This window comes from Triticum urartu, chromosome 2 (assembly GCF_003073215.2).
Source record: "Triticum urartu cultivar G1812 chromosome 2, Tu2.1, whole genome shotgun sequence".
NCBI classification, from domain to species: Eukaryota; Viridiplantae; Streptophyta; class Magnoliopsida; order Poales; family Poaceae; genus Triticum; species Triticum urartu.
Window position 1 is genome coordinate 102013283 of NC_053023.1, and position 7636 is coordinate 102020918.

At 44.4% G+C, this 7636-nt stretch overlaps 1 pseudogene; it reads left to right on the forward strand.

Annotated features, from left to right (window-relative positions):
* The first annotated feature begins 2263 nt into the window (after positions 1–2263).
* On the forward strand, positions 2264–4684 carry LOC125541199 (annotated as a pseudogene).
* Positions 4685–7636: the final 2952 nt, after the last annotated feature.

Genomic DNA, 7636 nt, shown 5'->3' on the forward strand with positions numbered 1-7636 from the left:
CTCTAGAGTGATTGAGAGTTTTCCACTATCCGATTAATGATATTTCCTCAGATTTATTTTGGTCCTTTTTCCAAAAAATAAATGAAACGCCCATGTGTGCAGAAGCGGTTTGTATGCATGTGTGCAACGTGGATGCAAAAGGAACTTTGTGCATGAAAAATCCATATCCACGAGCCCATCAACTTCTGACCCTAGAATCCATGATTTTGACTAATTATATGAAGCACGTAGTATTGTAATCTCTGTGACGACGTCATGCATCAAGTGAGATAAATGCATGGAAAAGAATATGTCTTATACATTTACTGCTCTTGATGTGCCAATAAAATGTACTCCCACTATAAATAAATATAAGACATCTTAAATCATTAAATTAGTGATCTAAAACATCTTATATTCATAGGGAGAGTATGAGTTTGTTCCTTATTTCCTACAGCTCCAAAAATATGGTTCTTCATTTTTAAGATGCATGGATCAGTTGAAAGGATTATGATATCTATCTACATTGAGACTATCAGATTAGTTCACACATCTAATTTCTTACCATGTGTAGTTACATTCTATACTTCACATGTAATTATGAGGGTAAAAGGTAAGGCATGTTGTATCTTTTGACAGCAGAAAATAGAAAATCATTTTTGTTCATATTTATCTATCCTACTTTTTTTGCATTTCTTTCTCTTTTTATAGAGGCCTCTCTTATGAACTCATCCGAGTGTTTCATATTCAACTCACATATACAAAATGTTGTGTTCTCTATTATTTCTTTGAAAATTTCCTTATGAGACGACCTCACATGCTACATCATCAACAATGCATGCAGCTTCTTACAAATCACACTATAGATTCTACATAAAATTAGTAATTATGTTGCCTAAATTTAGAATTATTTTATTAGTAGAGCAATCACCTTTGTAATCAAGAAAAATGTCATTAGTACTCTTCGGTCAGCTTCTACTTGCAATTGTACCATACCAAATCTTTAACATATTTTTCATGTTTATAGGGTAATGACTTTGATCCATATATTTTTATACGTTACACTACTTGCTACTATGAATTAACCTTTGGCACGTCCGCGGTGATACAAAATTTCCGCAGCAACGCGCGGGGTATCATATAGTTTAATTAAAAGGAAGTGTTCAATAAAAGTACATGTTTGAGGGACACCCTGCGAGAACAAAGTCTACTCTTCCGGCATATTATTACACAAGTCTTTGGCTCCTGCATTCACCCAATTATTAGCCTTGCTACAAATTATTGTGAAGACAACGGCCGGTGTAGCGTATTTAATATTAACGATCCTCGCATTGAGCTTATCCCATTTTTCCTAAGACACTAGCCTTGCAAGCGATGCCATGCCCTTATAGCGACATCAACTACCTTGCATAAAGCCATACCACCACGATTCGACGTTGTTGAAACCCTTCCACGAGGATGGATCAAAAACCGGGGAGAGGAGGGAGGGGGTCAATCTTTAATTTGTAGAAATCCGGAAGGGCAAGTGAAATGCATGCAAATAACACATATGGTTGCATAGAGAGCCACAATTGGGACTTGTGTGCTTTGCCAGATGGTCCGCAATCCAAAGTTGTACATAACTTTGAAAATATTGATTGTTAGATAAATAATTAATGTATGATTATTGGCTTGGATATATTTTTCCAGTATATGAAGGATTCCAGTATATGAAGAATGGGCACTCCCTTCATTATTATTCATGGGATCACTTCATAAAAGTGAAGACGCTTCGTTTCAGTCGGTGGACCGCACACGAGCGCCCGTCACCTCCTCCGTGCGACTCATGTCATTGAGTTTTTGTACTTTTTCTGCAACATCATATGTGTTACAAAATTGACTTCCGTAATAGCATCCATGTTGCAAAAAAATATTAAGAAAAAATATCTCTAACATCATCTTTGTTGCAAAAATCCCTTCCGCGACAACACCCATGTTCCAAAAATCTCTAAGATCCGCTGGCCGACACGCAACGGCCCTTTATAAAATTTTAATGCTTTATTAATTTTCTCTTGTGTATTTCTTTGGGCCTTACTATTTTCCTTGAAAATAAGTAGCAGATCCACTCATCATCTAGGCAGACCACTCACCAGCCCACCCGAGCGTAACCCAACCCAGCAACCAAGCCCGCCCACCCACTGGCCTCCGAAGCCGCCACTCCGTCGGAAGGGCATAGGCGCGAAAAATAGCATATTCCCAGCGCGCGTCATCTCCCTTCCCCGCCAAAACAATCCGAAAACCGACCAGATCGGCCACTATTTCCCCCCTCCAATGCCGAAACCGTCTTCCCCTCCCGCCCCCGCTCCCATTTCGCGCCAATTCCAGCCACCAACCCCCCGCCGGCGCCGGCGGCCATGGACATGTCGGCGATCGCCGCCCGCCTCGGCCTCTCCGGGTCCCGCCCCGTCGTGCGCAAGGCCGCCGAGCTCCGCCGCCTCTGCGACATCAACTTCGACTCCTCCGTCCTCGGCATCGTAAGCATCCCGCACCCGCCCCTTCACTCGCTTCTTCCCCTCCCTCGATCTCTCTGGTGTGCGTGTCTCTGACGCTGGTTTCGCGCAGGGGGAGGTGTGCAAGGCGATTAAGTTGGGTAACGCCAGGGTTTTCCCAGTCACGACGTTGTAAAACGACGGCCAGTGAATTGTAATACGACTCACTATAGGGCGAATTCGAGCTCGGTACCCGGGGATCCGTTTGCTTTGTCTGTGATTGTCCAGGTTTCAAGTGATATTTGATCGGTCGGAGGCGGTGCGGATGAGTGGGATGTCCGAGAAGGCATACATCAGATCATTCAATGCGCTGCAGAATGGGCTTGGTGTCAAGTATGCCACTTTGCACTTCTGTTCTGCTAATTGACACACGCAAGTGACTAGCCTTACTGAATTGAGCGGTTTCTTCTTGTAGGACGACACTGGATGTGCGTGAATTGGGCATCCAGTTCGGCTGTGTCAGGTTGATACCTTTTGTGCAGAAGGGATTGGCGCTGTAAGTCTGCTCCCTTTGCTAGTTCTGTTGTGCTGCAAGGCTAACTTGCTGTAGATGATTGGATGTACAATTGGCCTGGGATGCAAAGACCTTGATGCCTGAAGCCTTGAATGATATACTGATGGTGACATTGTATGTTTCAGGTACAAAGAACGTTTCCTGGCTGCATTGCCTCCTTCTCGACGCTCAAGCACGGATTTTGGCCGCCCAGTGTTTACTGCAGCAGCATTCTATTTATGTGCGAAGAGGCATAAGGTGACAGCTGAATCAGTAAAAATGGTTCACTTTGCATGCTAGTTGGAGGCGTATAAATGATTTGCTTCTTGTAGCACTAAACCTTTCCTCAATTTCCCTGCAGCTCAAAGTTGACAAACTGAAGCTAATTGACCTTTGTGGTACATCTAGCTCTGAATTTACAACGGTAATGGACCTGAAATGTCTTATCTTTGCATACAGTTGTCCATTCCCTCATCTCATATATGCTAGCGTCTGCTAAGTTTGTCATCACAAAAATGTTTAGATTGGTGCTACACATTATCCTGTTTTGACTGTTATTTGTGCTGGTTGCAGGTTTCAACATCCATGGGAGACCTTTGTTTTGATGTTTTTGGGATAGCCAAGGAGAAGAAAGATCCAACCTCCATCAAAGGGAATAGAGGTATCTGCGCATGCTCTAATATTGATGCAATCATTCTTCATACATGATATGCTAAAAGTTTGTGGATTGAGTGATTGCCATTTTTTCTAATAGCTTGTAATTTGCAATTGTTGATGTAGAACTGCTGGATGTTTTGCCTAGCAAAAGGAAACATGAGGATGACAGCGATCATTCTGATGAATCATCTGGGGATGACAATGATGATGAGCTAGATGTATGAACCTGCTTAATGTCCCTTTACCTTTCAAGTATTATGCTGATTGCCACTTCTGAAATTCATGACATAAAGCCATAATAGTTTGGTACTCACTGCGTTCCAAGTTTGAACCAAAACCATGACAAGAATTATGGAATGGAGGGAGTACTTGATTAACCAGAAGGCACTGATGAAGTGAGATCAAATGCATCTATATAAGAGGGAACATAGACTTGCAGCTAGTAATTGTTATAGCATCTTGTTTGCCAGACACATGGACACTGGTTTTTGTCATGTAGTTTGCAGTTTGATATTTTGTTGTTTATGTCCTGCTTGCGACTGCTGCCTGATTCTTGCAATTTCAGCTACCAACCCACAAAAGGCACAAGAAGATGGAGAAACAAGCGTACAATCAGTGGAAGTCTTCAGTTATCTCCACCAACAAGCAAGCCAAACCAGGTTAGTACTTGGGACTTGTTTACATTGCGGTCTAGGCCACTCGAACCCTCGCACTACCCATGAAGCTAAATTACCTCTCTGGTTTGTCTTAGACCCTACTAAGCCCAGGAAGCAAGCTCAGCTCAACTTCAAGAAGAAACTGCCAGACGCCGCCTTGGAAGTGCCGCCACCAGCTAGCTAAATGAACATGTAAGGGAACTGAAGCTTGGGAGTTGGAGTGTCATGCACAATCCTTGATGCAAAAAGGGCACTTCTGGCTCCATTCCTCTTCGTTTTTGATATGTTTTGTAAGGCGCTGACATGGTACAAAGTGTTATACAATCAGGGGATGCTCTTCTGTAAACGGCGGTGGCATGCTTGTTTGATTATGTGCACGGGGTGGGAATCTCTTGACAGTCGCCCGTTTACATGCCGTCACCAACCACCGGCTCGTCGGGCCTCCAGTTACGCTGTGATATTTGCGCCGTGTTAGGTACGCGGCGCAGATCCTGAGTGCTCGCCTACTGGACGACCATTTCATCTCCAACTGGAAGATATTTCTGTCCTGTCTTTTGGATAGAGAAAAAGTGGTATGCTAAATACAGTATTAAACCAAACAGCTCTCGACCAAGTGCACTGTCCTCTGTGGAGGGCTGCGCGCTTTAGCCTGCCTCCACCACTAGGTTGCATTTTCGGGTCGTTGGGTCTGCAATTTTGTAGGGCATTCGGACATCTTTCAGCCGTTTTCTGATGCTTGGGTCGTCACTTTTCACGCCGTCACCGGTGCCCACTCACGCCTCCTTGTTGCTGCCTGACGCCCATGTGTTTCGGTGCTCCCTAGTGCTCGGCGACGAGGCGATCGGGAGCCTTTCCGCTGCGCTGCCAAGATATTTGCGTCGCCCGGATTGAAAAATGCAGGCCGGGTAGTTTTTCCTAGCACTCTTTTAAAATGTGTGCGTTGCGCAAACTTAGAAAACGAATCGTGCTAGGGCATGTGCAAAAGTCGCCTGGTAGGGAAGCCAATGCTCTCTCGTGAGTCGTGACCCTGAAGCCTACGCGAAACTGACAGCAAATCACGATGGTGGGGTGGACGATCTGATGCTATCGTCTAATTATTCTTTTATGGGCACCATGGTGGGCAAAAGTCGGCCCAAACCATTTTCATTTTCTAAAAGATGAAAGGCGATACAAAACAACGGCTACATGTAGCTTCATGGTGGACAAAGGTCGGCCTGAACCATTTCCATTTTCTAAAAGATGAAAGGCAATACAAAACATTAGTCGAAAGGAGATCCGATACCAAGAAAACCGAGAGAAGTTGCCAGCTTGCCCTGCAATCAGTCTACACCTTAAAGGACTAGGAGAGTCGCAACCACCGTCGAATGGCTTCCCACTCCCTAGCCACACCGTGACAACGAAAACACCATAGACCATGCCGAAGGGCGATGTTCCGCCAAGACGACCCATGCACCTCCCCTTGGCCACCACGGGCCACCATCACATATAGAGAGAATCATAACACTATGCGAGGCAACAAAACCTCAAACGCCATCAAAGGGCACCGATCTCCGAGACCACACTGCCGTCACGAGCACACAAGAGAGAGGTCGACCAACAACACCAGGATGACCAAAGCAATAACCGTCTGCCAAATCAGTTCCACCGCCACCACCGTACATCCCAACAAACCAACGAATACCGAGCGAGACACTTGCGACCAACGATGGATCCATGGCTCGAGACTGTGCCCCCAAGGAGGGAAACGACACCTGAAGCATCACATCCCGGACCACCCCACAACACGTCGACTGCCGAGTCTGACAAGTGCATGGGGAAGCGACGCGCAAACTCAGGTTCGCCATATCTTAGCATGCATAATTCAAACACTTGATTCCCATCAAATTTAAATATTTACCACATCAAGCAAACATGCATGTAGTTTTTGATAAATTGCGTGAACAAAAGTAATTTCACCTGCGGCGTGTACAAATCACATCTTCCTGCCGTGTGCATGGTCCGCTCATTTGAGTTCCCTGAAATGAATAATCAAATCTCGCTGCCGCGCACCAAAATCTCTCGTGACATCGATCCGTTTTGTTGGAATCTATCATGATTAAGAAATCATGCTCGGATATGGGTTCACCTTTCGCTCGGTCCTTAAATTTGAAGCCTACACGCTTTCATCTGAATTTGGAGCCTACACGCCTCCATCTCTTCCTCATGTCATCTGCTCTCTTGCATTTCATCCCATCTCGCCCTCTTCTCTTTGTTCTTATTCTCCTTCATCCCTAGCTTTTCTTGCTTTCTCATCTCGGTGTACTCGTTTCTTGTCCTCATAAAATGATATAACATTTTTTCATCGTCTCCACCTCTCCTCTCTTAAGCCTCAACTTTTCTGACTTCCTTCAGTCAGGCTGACCGATGCTAGACACTAGAGTGGTACTTCTAGGCACCTTTGCCCTTTCCTCTCCATCAACACCATCTATGTTGTCGTCCATCTCCAGAGAGGAATTGGCGCATTTCCTAGCTTTTGGATTGGCATCAACATTCCTCATCTTCGAATTCTCATGCTCTTCCAACAAATACCAACAATTTTGGAGGACAAACGGTTTGCCCTTGGCTTAGGCATTTGTTTGTAGATGTCTTCAGCTATCTCATCCTAAAACAAACAAATGCAAAAATTGATGACAATGCTCAAAGTAATAGAAATGTGTCAATAAAAGAACAATAAGATTGCTTACATATTGATCGATGGTGACACCACTAAGAGGAGGGTGCTTCACTTTATCCATACAACCTGCCCAAGGACTGCACATCTTTTAAACCATACCTGATACGTCTTCAACGTATCTATAATTTATGAAGTATTCATGCCATGTTTACAATAATATTATATGGTTTTGGTGCACTTTTACATCATTTTTATGGACTGACGTATTGACCTAGTGTCTGGTGCCAGTTCCTGCTTGTTGCATGTTTTTTGTTTCGCAGAAAATTCATACCAAACGTGACAAAATTTACGGAGATTTTTTTTGTAATATATGTGATTTTTAGGAAAATGAATCAACACAAGACGGTATCCGAGGGCCCCACAAGACACCATGGCGCACCCTACCCCGCCAGGCGCGCCCTGATGTCTTGTGGGCATCTTGTAGGTCGGTTGGAGCCCTTCTTTTGCCGCAAGAAAGACAATTTCTGGATAAAAATCCTCTCAAAACTTCAGCCCAATCGGAGATACGGATCTCCGGGACTATAAGTAACGGTGAAGGGATCCGAAAACAGTATGTAGTGACCCGACCTCAAACAGTCAAGTCTCTGTGCTTCAGTGTCATTCCTGGATC